The 13,480-nt window shown below is 42.7% G+C and overlaps 1 long non-coding RNA gene across 1 annotated transcript in view; it reads left to right on the top strand.

The window, feature by feature from the left end:
• The first annotated feature begins 1,137 nt into the window (after nt 1-1,137).
• Nucleotides 1,138-13,480, top strand: part of LOC308487408 — a 41,627-nt gene continuing 29,284 nt past the window's right edge. Inside the window, exon 1 of the long non-coding RNA XR_013991696.1 lies at nt 1,138-1,416. This is a non-coding gene — a long non-coding RNA (uncharacterized lncRNA). The remainder of the gene's footprint in view (nt 1,417-13,480) is intronic.

Here is a 13,480-nt window from a genome sequence, read left to right as displayed (position 1 = left end):
CTATGACTGGAGGGCTGTGGCCACCAGTCCCCTGGCAGGATAGCCATCAATGAGTCAAAGCTCACTAACAGTGAATGAAAGGGAGCCAAGAGCAGGACCCATTGGGTGCTAGAGGCTAACCGTTAGCTTGTTCCACTACTCCCCCTGGGCTCCCATCCTGGGTCCTGGGATTGAAAACCTATCCAGAGGAGAAGATAAGGATGATAAGGAAACATGCCTAGCCCCTGTCCAACATGCATGCCTGGGTGGGAGCTTGCAGAGACCAGGAGACACACCTCAAGTCCTCAGTGATCTGTGTGTGTGACTCACGCAGTTATGCATGGTCAATAAGGGAGGGGGGAGGAAAGCCTCACTCGTTTTCTTCACTGGCACTCTCTGGGGTTGTGTCTCCGCTCCCCCAACCCTCCGCCTCGCCCCATCAGGACCAAATTGAATTGAAACTCCTTTGCCTTTGCCTGCACTGAGCCTAAAAATTCAAGATTTGATAAGATTACTGCACCGTTGATACAATTGCAGATTTTTAAAAGCCTCCTCAAAGAGACAGATGTTTGGGCTGATTAAGAATTGAGGAGGAAACCTGCAGCTGCACCAAGGAATAATCTATTGGACAAAAATTAAAATATTTTAATAAAAAAATATGAAGAGATCAGCCCGACCTTGCAAGGTCTTCTGCTTTAAAAAAAAAAAATCTTTATCAAACCCCTATTCTATGGCTTCAATAAACAGAACCCATTACCTCACGGCATCTTTTGTTGGCCCCATACAAGAGAGAACAAAATGGTTATTCAGGGGAACGCTTTCGATTTTTATTGTGGGTAGCCTACACAAAGAGCCGTGTTATTGTATTTAAAAGAACCATCTGTAGCAGAAACAATGGCATCAAATTATCTTTGAATACCCACTGAAAAAACATAAAGCTTTTTTTTTTATTCTTCTTCTGTACGGTGGGGGGATAGAGCAGTGTTAGGATAACTGACTTTTTTGTTGTTCTCTGGGTGCATTCTTCTCGCTCCCCCTCTCGCTCCCCCTCACCCTCTCACTCCTCTCTCTCTCTCTCTCCCTCTCCCTCTCTCTCTTTTAAAAAATCAGCCATTTGGGGTTTTAAGCCATAAACGATTTTTCTTGTTGCAGGGGATTGCAGTGGCAAAGCTAGGCTAGGTCTTGGAGGCTGGTGTATGGCGAAGCGGTTGAAGGCAGGAGGCTGATGGAGAGACTGGGGGGAAGAAAAGCCGAAATGGATTCACGGTGCCTTGGATGGAGGACGAGAGGGGAATTGCAAGCTCCTTCAACTGTTCTGTCCGGTGAGAAGTGATCAAGTTTGGGCTGACAAGAGGCTCAGGGAGCCCTCACGTTCTTTCGCTTTTTTACCTGCCAATCAAACTGCTACAAGACAACACCCTGATCTGGCACGGACACGTAAGTAGCTTGCAACCCAACTTTGACATTCACTGCTCGCTCACTCCTCTCTGCCCACCCCCCAACTCACTTTCTTCCCCTCTCATTCTATTTTTTTTTCCTTTTGACCTTTAAGAGATCTGGAAACACACCCTGTGTGGCAGTTATTTAACACAGACAGATTTAAGCCTGAAAACGTTCACTTTTGGGATTAAATGCTAATTTTGATTTTTTTTTAACAAATGCAGAAATGAAGTGACATTATTACATTCTGTTCTGAATAGTTTTAGTGCTGGACATAATCAGTTGCCTTGCAAGAGTGTGTGTTTCTTTTCCTTTTTTTTCCTGTGAAAATGAAGAAATCTGTAAGCCCCCAGAAAGAAATGCAGAAATGAAAAATTCAGGCTTCCATTTTCAGAATGTTAAATTCTAGCATTTCATCCCTACAAAGAACCTCTCCAGATTAAGGTTACATAGAATGGAAAGAGTGATTTAAGCCAAAAGGTACATGTCATTAAGGGGTTGCTACTATTTCATCTGGGTCTTCCTGTTTCGGTGGTGGTTGAAGGGGTGAAAAAAAAGAGAAGGAAAGGGACATGGCGACACGTCGTTCTTTAGAGAGATTGACATTGACATCTAGAGATGCAAGAGGGCAGCTGATAAGCAGGAAATATTACCTGAGAGAAGGAATTACAGAGCATGGAGAAGCTGGAAGCTAGGAGGGCTTCTGTGGGAAGTTGTGCGAGGGGTGATAGGGGCTTGCTCTCTGGCGCCCTCTAATGGTAATTTGAACCAATGTTTTACTTTCTTAATTCAGTACTGGGAAAAGCAGCTGGGTTTTTGTTGTTGCTGTTGGTTTTCTTCCTTCAGAAACTGGAGACGATTCGTGGAGTAAATGGATTGTTTTCACCCCAGAAACTTTATATATATATATATATAAAAGTTGATATATATATATATAAAAGTTCATATATATGTATATATATGAACTGTATATACATACATATATATAAGTGCTTTAAAATTGTCAATGTTTTCTCCTCAAACATCCTCTCCTCTCCCAAATTTTGTTAGACTAATAGAGGAGGAGAGGCTAATGGCAAATTGATTAATGGAGGGTGACCCGTTTAGTAATTCAGGGAAAGGGATTCCATTGCTACCTGAATATCACTCTGACTCTTCTAATATACGCGGAGAGGTGTAGGGGGATGGGGTGGGGAGGATGATTTGGAAATTGCAGATTCTGACACGGGCTCATTATAATACAATTTAAAGGGGGCTCTTTGGAACCTCTGTTATTGCGACATGTGGTGGTCAGGGGGCTTTCCTTCCCGCCTCCTTTTTCTTTTTTCTTTTTTTTCTTTTTTCTTTTTTCTTTTTTTTAATTTGGTAGATAAAGGTTAATCTTGGGCTGAATGATAGAGCTATGATTGACAAGAGAAAAGGTGTTGAGGGCAGGTCGCGCTGTCTTATTTACAGCCCACTGCTTGCTGTAGAGTCTTTGTTAGGACTGGAAAGCTAATTTAGTACTGATCAAAAGCACCACAGAGTTAAAGGACTGGTAATGACTGCTAATTTCATTTCAGCCTCATGCATCTCCAACTGCTGTAATTAAAGACACGCTATTTAAATACAGGTGAAGGTTTTGGGGTGTTTTTTTTTAAGTTGGGGTGGGGGTGGGTGGATTACAATTTTATTTAGATTTCATCTTATACATGGATGTAATGTAGTCCAACATCAGATTTTTTTAAAGAGCCGCTTCTTGTCGTTTATACCTGGCTTTGCAGAATCGTCAGTGAGAAATGTGTCAATCACATAAAAGCCCTGTTTAAAGAAAGAGAAAAAAAAAGGATGCAGAGGAGTAACTGTTTGGGGGGGGGGAGGGATTTAAATATTTGGGTCTCTTTTTTTCCCCCTTCAAATTAATAGAAGGGCTTCGAAATAGCTGAAGTATTTGAAACTTGGGGCAGGGTTAACAGGCCAAACGGATCAGTGTCAGCTTTTAAGACTTCTAAAAAGATCATGTGAACAGATGGAAAAATATATTTTTAATTAAATAATTTCCCCCACACTGTAGCTAGAGTTGGCTCAGAAACCGTGTAATTCCTCAACCGATAGGAGTTTCTTTATGAGAACATCAAAGGATAAAAAGCTCTACATTTTCGTAGTTGGTTAAAATTGATAACCTCCCTATACACACACACATCCACACACACACACACACACACACACACGCACACACGCACACACGCACACACCCCAAAAAAAGAATTCAGCCTTTAATCTCTTTTTATCCACGAAGACTAAAGCTCTGTACTCGACCCCGCGAGCGGCTCTCGCCTTCCGGGGCTGGAACCCGGCTCAGATGTGAAGCGGCGCTGAGCCGCCACGCAGGTTCATGCCCAGCGCCCCCTGTTGGACACAGTAGGAGCTGCACAGCGCCAGTCCTGGAAATCGCTAGAACTTTGCTCTGGGGTTAAGTAAAACTCTTTATTACTCTCCAAAAAAAAGGTGAGGCAAGGAAACAAGATTTTATATCCTTGAAAGATAATATAATTTTAATTCAATAAAAAACAAAAAGGAGATAATATAATTTTAATTCAATAAAAAATAAAGACTAAATTATTTCTCCTCCTCCTCCCATCCCAGCCACTCCCTTGTCCCCGTTTGGATTTGGGACTCTTATTAAAGATTCTGCGACAGCAAAACAGGTAGAGAAGCATGATTTAAAAATCAAAGAGTTGTTTTTCTTCTGTAGCGATGGATAACCAAGCAAAAGTTATTTCTCCCGTTCTGTCAAAATTTCAAAAAAATAACACGGAAGGTGCTGCTGCTGCTGCTTGCTGCAGCATCTTGAATGCCCTCAGAGGTCCTTCGAGTCCTTGAGTAAACGAAATACTGGCTCCTTTTTATTTGTTAATTTTCAGAATGTAATTAAAAAGCTAATCTGTTCTTTGAATGTTTCCCATCCCCCAAATCAATTTTATCAAACTTTTCTTACCACCACCACCCCCACCTCCCCGCTAGCAGTTAAATTCCAGATATTATTTAGGAAACAGGTTCCTGACACCTTTCTTCTTTTATCTCAGTCTTAGGATTTCAAGGAAAGTATGCCAATGATAAAGCGTATTTCCTTTTTAAATTTAGCATCTTCATGGACTCCAAATTTCAGGGATCCAAATTATCCTGGGGGGAAAAGGAGCATTTTTACACTATCAAAAACTAGCTGTCTACATAAGAAAGGGTTTTGACTTTTTGTTTGGTCACCAAGTAAGGGCGAAAGTACAATCTGAATTTTTTCAGAAAGATAAACTATAAAAATGACATTCTCTGAATTTAAAACAATGGAAAAATATAGGCTTACGTAGGTTTTTAAAAATCAAATTGAAACAATTCCTGTGCTACATTAACATATATGATCTCAACAAGGTGTTTTATGATTTCGACCTTCAGGGATGTACTTAGAATTTTAACTTTTAGATAAAACCCTTAAGAAGTCTAGGGTTTGCTTTTTGTTTGTTTGTTTGCCGATTGACGGAAACCAGCTAAAAGTACATAACAGAATTACTTTTTAAGATATTTAATACTGTGGCTACGCAAATTGTTCATGTGGGTCTTACGTTTATTCCTCCCACCTCTCCAAATCAGGGGGTCCAAGACTGTGTTTTCAGGGGGAATTACTGAAAACAATTTGGTGTGATGAGACATGACTTCTCCATCCGATTCCAGAATCAAATCTCGGCTGACGTTTCTCAATAAATTAGTTCAGATACAGTGGCAGGAAAAGCATCAAGGCTTTCGATCAATTTTTACCGGGAATTCTATCGAAATGACGGGCAAGCAGAATTCCTTGCTACAGACAACCTCGCCCTTTGCTTTACCAAAAGACTAGTGCCATTACAGAAATACTAAGTCCCGGCCAGCTTTGGAACCAGCGCCAGCCCCGTAAGGTAACACACGGTGTGCTGACCGCCGCGATCCCAGGCTGCCCGCGGCGTGGGGAGGCCAAAGCCAGCAGAGCCTTGGGAGCGACCCACGAAAGGGGACATATGCCTGCTGTTCGAAGTGATGTAGAATTTGCAACAGCAGAGGCCAGGAGATTTCAGCCCGTTCCGCCCCCGGGGGTCCCAACTGGTAGGAAGAAGGCAGGAGGAGGAGCCGCACCTGGCTGAGTCCCCAACTTCCCCGAGCCCAAGGAGAAATCTCAACCCTGGTTTAGGAAGAGAACTAAACAAGTGGGTGGCCTAGGCCTGGGAATGCCACCCAGCTCTCCCAGTGCAGTGTCTTTTCTGTGGTTTCCAGCAGCCTCAACCCCTGCCGGAATCCCACACCTCACAGCGGCAAATAGCAGAGCAGCCCTTCGGTCTTTGGGAATTGGGGAGCGGGAAGAGCGTGACTGACTCCTTAGTAGCAGGCAAAGCCGCGGCTGGTAACTGGCCGCGCTTCTCCGCAGCAGCAAACGGCCTTATAGGGGCGGGGCGGGGCGGCTATTTTTTGTCTCTTGTCCCAGCGTCCAAGCCTGAGCCGGTGCCTGCTGGCTGAGCGCCCTGTTTTGTAAGTAGTCAATCTTGCCCAATTCTGAAGGCGATCCAGGAGGATGAGCCAGTCTAGCCTAGACCCAAGAAGTCGGTGCCAAGCCCTCAGCCCCCTCTTCTCTCCATCACACTTTTCCTGACGAACCCAAGCCTCACTCTGAAAACATAAAAAATAAATAAATAAACAATAAACAGTATGTGTGGCTTAGAGTTTGGTAGCTGTTTGGGGGTGGAGAAAAATGACTGATTATTAAGACCGCGATTCAAGAATGAGCCCTCATTTACTAAGCTTGTTCTTTCACTTTGTTTTTAAACTTTGAAGATACTTTGGTTCCTTTGATCCAACTCTGAGACAAACGAAGGTGTCAGAGAGAAAGCCCAGCCAGGCCTGAAGGAGCTGAAGTATAGACAGATACTCATCTCTCCACCACTCAGCAGATAAACGCTGCCAGACTGTGGGTCCTAATCCAGGGCCCAGCTGCTACATGGGTTGCTGAAGGGTGTTGAAACCACAAGTACAACTTGACACCATTGAGCCCACGGTGCTTGTCAATAATCTGTGAATTAGGTGCAGAGATTGTCACTGTAGATCATAACAGTTTCTGAAGGACTCATTACAGCCTATCTTGTCAATGATCTTCAAATTAAGGTGGGGGGGGGCGTGCAGGAGGGAAAAAGAGCGGGTAGAGCCTACAAAAAGGGAAGGGTAGGAGGGGAGATAAAAGTCAGACCCCAGCTCGGAAAGAGCCTTTAAAGATTATCAGGCTAGCGATCTGAAAATTCCATTGGGATGGGTTTGGAAGCCCAACTCCATTTGAGCCAGAGCTGGAAGGGGTGCTAGGAGGTGAGCAGAAGTGGGCCCCTGGGAAGGCAGACTTCTCATACATTTCTTTTGAGGCCAGAAGAGCTTTGGGGAGAGGGCCCCAGATGTCAATGGGAGGCCCTGAGGATGCCAGCCCGCCCAGGATGGGTGTACACTTTGATTTAGAGCACTTTCCAGGGCAAGCCACAGCTGCAAATCTTTGGGGACAAAGTGCATAATTGTTTTGTTTAGGGCTGATGGTGCTTATAGGGTGATTTTCCCCCAATGGTTTGCTTTCAGCTTCTTTTCATGCAAACAGGTAAAAGACTTTCTCCCTTTCCCTTTGATAGTATTCCTGTCCCTTAAGCAGATCTAATTTCTTTCCCTAGCTTGCTTTTTGGGGGGACAAACACCTCTGCCCTCTGAGATAGTTGGGTTTTGTCACTTTTTGTGATTTTGTATTATATCCGATTATACTTCTAGAAAGAGGACTTACAGGTAACACGGGGGCAGTATGCACCATGAGATCTGCAGAAGAAGGAAGACTAAATTCCATTGCCAGGCTAAGGTTAAGACGGTCTCCCTGCTTGGTAGATTGCCGGAGCAGTGAGGGTGTAACCCGGCATGCATTGGGGTGACATTCATGCACCATTTAGGTTTGTTTTTCCCACAAAAGTTGTGGTCACAACTAAATTAAATAATAACAATTGGAGAATTTAAAACAATTGTCTTTTTCCTAAAAACGAGGGTAGCAATCCTAGTCACTGGAAAATTAGGATTCTCAGGGAGCCCCGGTCCTTTGGCATGATTAATTGCAAAGATAGTGTGGTCAGTCGGGGAGATAGATATTTAGACTCCCAAGTAATGATTTAGAGGCATGAAAGGGCCCATGGGTTTGTTGGGACAGTGGCAGTTTCTGGTGATCAGTTTGCCAGGTTGGGGTTTTGGTTTTTCATTCCCTTATCCTAATTTTTAAAATCAAAATCAGAGGCTCTTTGTTTTTTTTTTTTCCCAATGCAACTAAAAACCACTGGTGACAGCTCTTTACATTTTCAGTTTGTCTTTTTTTTAAAGGGAATTTTATTTAAAATTAGATCATTTAATGGGCACAGTGTATTTTTCCCTGGACAATAGCTGCAGAATAGAGACAGAATTTTATGTTAAAATTACTTGATAATTCAAAAATGGAAGTGAAATATTTGAACTGGAACATATGAAGGATGTAAACATATATGTAATGCTATAAGCAATATGATTATTATATATAGTCCTGAAGACATTCACAAGTAATTATATATTACTTTTGTTGCTATAATTTGAAGGGGAAAATATATTTAGTTTTCTAACTATTGAATTCTTTAAAAAATGTATTTATTTCATCAGTGGGAATTAGATGAAAGAGAGTGGGTATAAAAAGGAGTTGAATGCAGAGCAGCTCTGCATTCCTTAGGTTTCAAGGGTCCTTACAGCTCTTGAGTGAAATTATTTGGTGAAATTGGGTCTGGACTGAAATAGCATTTGCTATCCCCTTGTTCATTTGCTATGTGTAATACCCCTTCTAGAAATTAAAGTCAAGGTGCTGAAGGGACAGACAAGAACTAAAAAATATGATTAAGCAATTTTAAATTGCCAATCTCCCATGCATCCATATGCATATCTATGCCTTAGTAAATAAAGAGGGATAGAGGTATGTGCTTGTTTTGGTATCATCCAGAAACATTTATTATAGTTCCCGTCAATAATTCTTCACACTTCCAAAATCTGTCAAGTTTGGAAACAGGAAGGAAATGGAGGAAATGTAGATGAAAGAGTTTCTATTATTTTGAAAATTACTTTGTAAAATTTGAAGTATCCCCTCTAGGATTTCCTGTGAGGGATCCTTTACAGTCTAAAAGAAATGTAGTTTGATCACAGTACAATTCTATTATAATTTTTGCTCTTACTTTTAATATCTTAGTTTTTTCCAGCTTATGGCTTATTGATTGTTTTTGGAAAATATGTAATGCTTTCTTAAGGAAAAGAAATCCTCTAATACCTTTCACTCCATGTATCTGTGTATTTCATAAGTCTTAGAGAATCAAGTGTTGATCATGCAGGAAGTCTTGTGGCATGCTCTAATTTGGAATGATTGAAGTGTTTAGTGACTTAGTGGGGAAAAGGAAACATTTTAAAAATTGGCTTAGACCAGTCTCCTTACTCCGTAATTCTCAGTTTTCTTGTGTTAGGGAATAAATATCAATAAAATCTCATCTTACCAGATTGCATCAGCATTGTCGTAAACACTGGAATTTTCCTTTATTTTTGGCTTTTAAAATCGGGAAATTTTCTTGGGTTGCCATACCTCTGTTTTTAGTTTTATTTGCCTCTGACTTGCCACACTGGTATGATCTCTTTTACTGCAGTATAATCACTACTATGGTCACTTTCAGTGGAGATGTTTGGAAGGTTAAGATCCGGAGGAAACGTGACAAAAAAAAAAAAAAGGGAGGAAGAAAAAAAACACCTTCGTTTGGCCAAATCTGGCTCCTAATACATTTAACCAGCTCCAGAATTAGAAAACCTTTCTGTACATTTTCTTCTATTTTTCTCTCTTTTTTTCCTTACATAATGAAATTAAAACTTTTGGAGCCCACAGTTGACATTTTTTCAGAAAATTGAGTTATCAAGGCAGTAATTATTTCACGGGGAGATAAAACTCTCATAGCCCTAACTGTCAAATAGGGCCCTTTTCAGATTTTAATTACAAAATAAAATTAGTCTGCTCTTCCTCAGAATGGTTTGTGAGTGGTTAAACAGAGCTTTCCCCCCCAATACTGGTGGTCGTCGTCAAACTCTGCTAATTAGCAATGCTGAGAAATTCCAGTTAACAAGGACATTCTCCAAGACTCTGCAGGTTCCCTGCCGTTTGCCTTCATTTCCATAAGAAGATTAAGAGAGGAGGGGAACACACTCAAATGCAGATGCAGAAAAGAAGCGTTTTTTAACAAGCATCATAATAGTACGATGCTTGGCTAGTTCTCACCTAATTACTGCAAGTTAAACCTCTATTTGCCACTAAGAAGAAAAAATAAGTCTACAGTCCCCTATCCACAAAATTGTTAGTTGGCTTCAGATATAATACTTGAGGAGGGACGAGGGGAGTTTAGGAGAGACATATCAGTGCAAAAGATTTTTAAGTAAAATTGAACTACACTTAATCAGTTAAGGATTCTTGGCAGAGGCCTATAATAGAACAAAATCAAATCCGAATATCTCAGGAATTGTGCATTTTTGTTGTTAATTTCTAATCTTGCTCTAAAAGTATGCAGCTTTTTGCTGCCCATGGAAGGGAAATGTTACACTCTCTTTATATTAAGCACTTCACTTTTCATAAATTGTACCAATGGCAACATTTAAAATTTTTGAAGGATGAAGCACCCTCTTTCAAGTCTTATTTTGATTCCTTAGTAGTCAATGGTGTATTGTTATTAGTACTGTAGCCGTCTGTTATAAATCTAAAACAGTACTGCTTCTATCATACATCGTGATTGGTATAGTTATTATTATATTTAGGGGCCAGTGATGGTGCTGAACTGAAATAGAGTGGCCAGTGATCTGATTTTTTTAAATGCATATGTTCTAAAAAAATCTAATGAGAAAATTGTTTCTGCTATCACCATCTTCTTTAATCTTATTTTCATAGCACATTATTATGCATAAACGCCATCCAGTTAGTTTATTGCCTTGATAAGTACAGCAGGCTTAATTAAAATAAAGCTGTAAATAAATGCAACCAATGATAACACAATTGTAATGTATTTCCATAGCTTATTTATATGATAAAAGCAATTAACAAAAGACCTAGCCAGCCCCTTTAACCTCTTAAATGAATTATGATAGAGTTCAGGCACAAACACAGACATCTGACGATGTATAAAAGCTTTTATATATCATCTTAAGGAAAATCTTGTGCCTCTTACTACTACCCCTTGAGAGAGAGGGAGAGAGAAAGGTTAAAAACATTTGCTTCTATAACCATCCATTATTAACATTTATTTTAATACATATACACCGCCATCACCCATACCAACCCCTTGGGTTTTTTCCTCAAACTTAATTATCCATAAGCTTTTTATTTTTTTGGAATAATGCTGTTACACTAAGCGCAGATCAATGCATACACAATCATAAAGTGAATGCTTGGTCTGCCCTTCGTGGAATCTGGACAATCATATTTCATTCATATGTTGAATCTCACAATTTGTACCTATTTTTTCCCCATGATTTAACCTCCCACTTCTCTCGAGGTTATATATGTACATTTCTAAGTTAAGCAAATTAAATCTGATTCTTATGATTCGGTTCCATAGCTTATATATGTTAACTTCTCTTTTGTTTAGATTACGTGTATTTAGTTTGATCTTCCTCCCACCCCCCCATTTTTTAATTTCCAAACACCTTCTTTTAAAGGTAAAATCCAGAGTCTTGGGAAAGCGAATCCACCAGTAGGGGGCGCACCAGCCACATCCCTGAAACCAAGACGCTCAGAAAAGGCCGTGGCCGCCTTTTCTCCAGATCAACTCAACCTTTTCTCTTTCCTAATCTTCATGTGCGTGATTAGCTTAATATTACACTTTAAATAAAAAAAGACATTGCTTTATTTTGAAGAGTGACATACATTTATACGTTTTGAGAAGGCCAGTCTCGTCCTTCCCGGGTTCCCAAGAACTAAAACAAACCATAACTTAAGAGAAAAAGGAGAACCTCCGGTGTGTGTGTGGGGGGGGGAGGGGGGGTGATTAGAAATAACAAATTATTAAGAAAAGTCTACAGGATTCTTTTTCTCAACTTTTCTGGGTTTCCAATGAGCATACTTAATCTTGAGTTTGACAAGAACAGAAAAACTTGGGAGGGCAGGGATTGAAGAAGTTGGAGTGGGGGTGATGACGGTTATGGGAAGGTTAGTAAAGAACAAAACAATGCAAAGTTTTGTAAAGATAATAAATGGAACATGGCCGACAGATACTATTCAGTACATTTTCTTAGGGTGACTAAGGGTGGATCAGGGGGAAAGGGGGCGGAGAGTGTTACAGAAGAAAGAAAATAAGTAACCCTGATGGTTTAAGCCCTTTATAAAAAAAAAAAAAAGAAATGGCATCAGGGTTCCCCCCCTTTGTAGTCAAGTGCATTTTAGCCACAAAGATCCCAACAAGAGAGTGGAAGGAAACTTAGACGGGGCTTTGTTTGACTCCGTGTAGCGACAACAAGAGAAACAAAACTACCTATTTGTAACGGACGTGCTGCCATTGCTCTCCGCATTGAGCGCCTACCTATTGAAATCTTTACGTCCGGACAATGGGAGAGCGGCTAAAATTACCCTCTTGGGTCCAGGGCGGGCAGGATTTCTGAGTCCCTACCCCGCCCCCATCCCATCCTCCTTCAGCCCTGGCCCTACTGGGATCCCCTCTTCCCCAGTCCTGGCCTCCATCTTCTGGCCGGCAATGCCTGCACCTGTGCCTGGCGAGCACTTCCCTTCCCTGCTACCAGGCCTAGAGCCCCCTCCGAGCGCACACCCCAGACCCGGGCGGCCCGGGAAATGCGGCCATCACGGTAGAAGTCACTAGGGGGAAATGCCAGGGTTGGTTCTGCTCGAGTCCTGTGAACTCTGCGTGGGAGGGAGTTTGTGAGTGCGGCCCAGATGCCACCTCCGCACAGTGCCCTGGGATGCCAAGAAGTTGAGCTTAGCGCTCGCCCACAGCCTGCACTCGGAGCGTCCTTCTGTGGAGCTTTTATTTCCCCCAGCCTCCTTCTGAATCCGGCCCAACTAAAATCCTTTGGCGGGGAGGCTCAGCAGGAGAATGGGGAGAGAGGACGTGCATCCCCTTTGCACCGCCTGAATGGGGAAAGACGGGTGGGAGACCGGGCTGAGGGTGAGGGAACAAACTGGGGTTTCCTGCTCCAGGGAGCTGAGTTGGAGGGAAGAGCGAGGTTGCGGCAGCTTACCCAGGGCCTGCCTAGCCTCGCTCTCGAGTCGGCCGCACAGTCCGAGCAGGATTTACTTTTAAAACAGAGCAAATTACTTGGAAGCAAGAAAGCGTTGGGGGATAGAGCGTTCCGTCTCCTAACTTCTTGTCGGGACAGTGTGAGAAGTGCGTGAGCGAGTGTCGGCACCTGTGGAGAAAGAGGGGCAAGGGGAAGAGCGAGGCTGGGGAAAAGCACGACAGAGGCTGGAGTTGGTGGGGGAAGTGTGCAGAGGAGCGGGAGAACAATGACACACCGACTCCATCCAACACTGCCTGTTTCCTGAAATACCAGTAGGACAGTCGCCCTGAACCACCCACTCTCTCCTGCCCCACCCCCACACCTTAGCGGCTTCTCGCGCCCCTTCCTCATTTCAAGAGCCCGCACCAAAAAGTAAATCAATATTAAGTTTTAAGAAAGAAGAAAATCGCAGTCTTAGGGCTGTTTACCCACTTCCTTCGAAAAGGCGTGTGGTGTGACCTGTTGCTGCGAGAGGGGATACAAAGGTTTCTCAGTGGCTGGCAGTGGGAGCCGCCTCCCCCTCCCTCCGTCCCCCGCCTCCCCCCGCCTCCCCCGCGCGGCCCGCGGCCCGGCAGGCCCCGCCCCCTTTCATGCAAAACCCGGCCGCGAGGCTGGGCTCGAGTGGAGGAGCCGACGCGCGCTGATTGGTCGCTGGAAACCCATTTATTCCCTGACAGCCCCCGTCACATGGATGGTTGTCTATTAACTTGTTCAAAAAAGTATCAGG

This window comes from Rhinolophus hipposideros (genome assembly GCF_964194185.1).
Source record: "Rhinolophus hipposideros genome assembly, chromosome: 2".
NCBI lineage: Eukaryota > Metazoa > Chordata > Mammalia > Chiroptera > Rhinolophidae > Rhinolophus > Rhinolophus hipposideros.
Note: the sequence above shows the minus strand (reverse complement) of the source record. Positions and strands in the feature narration are given on the sequence as shown.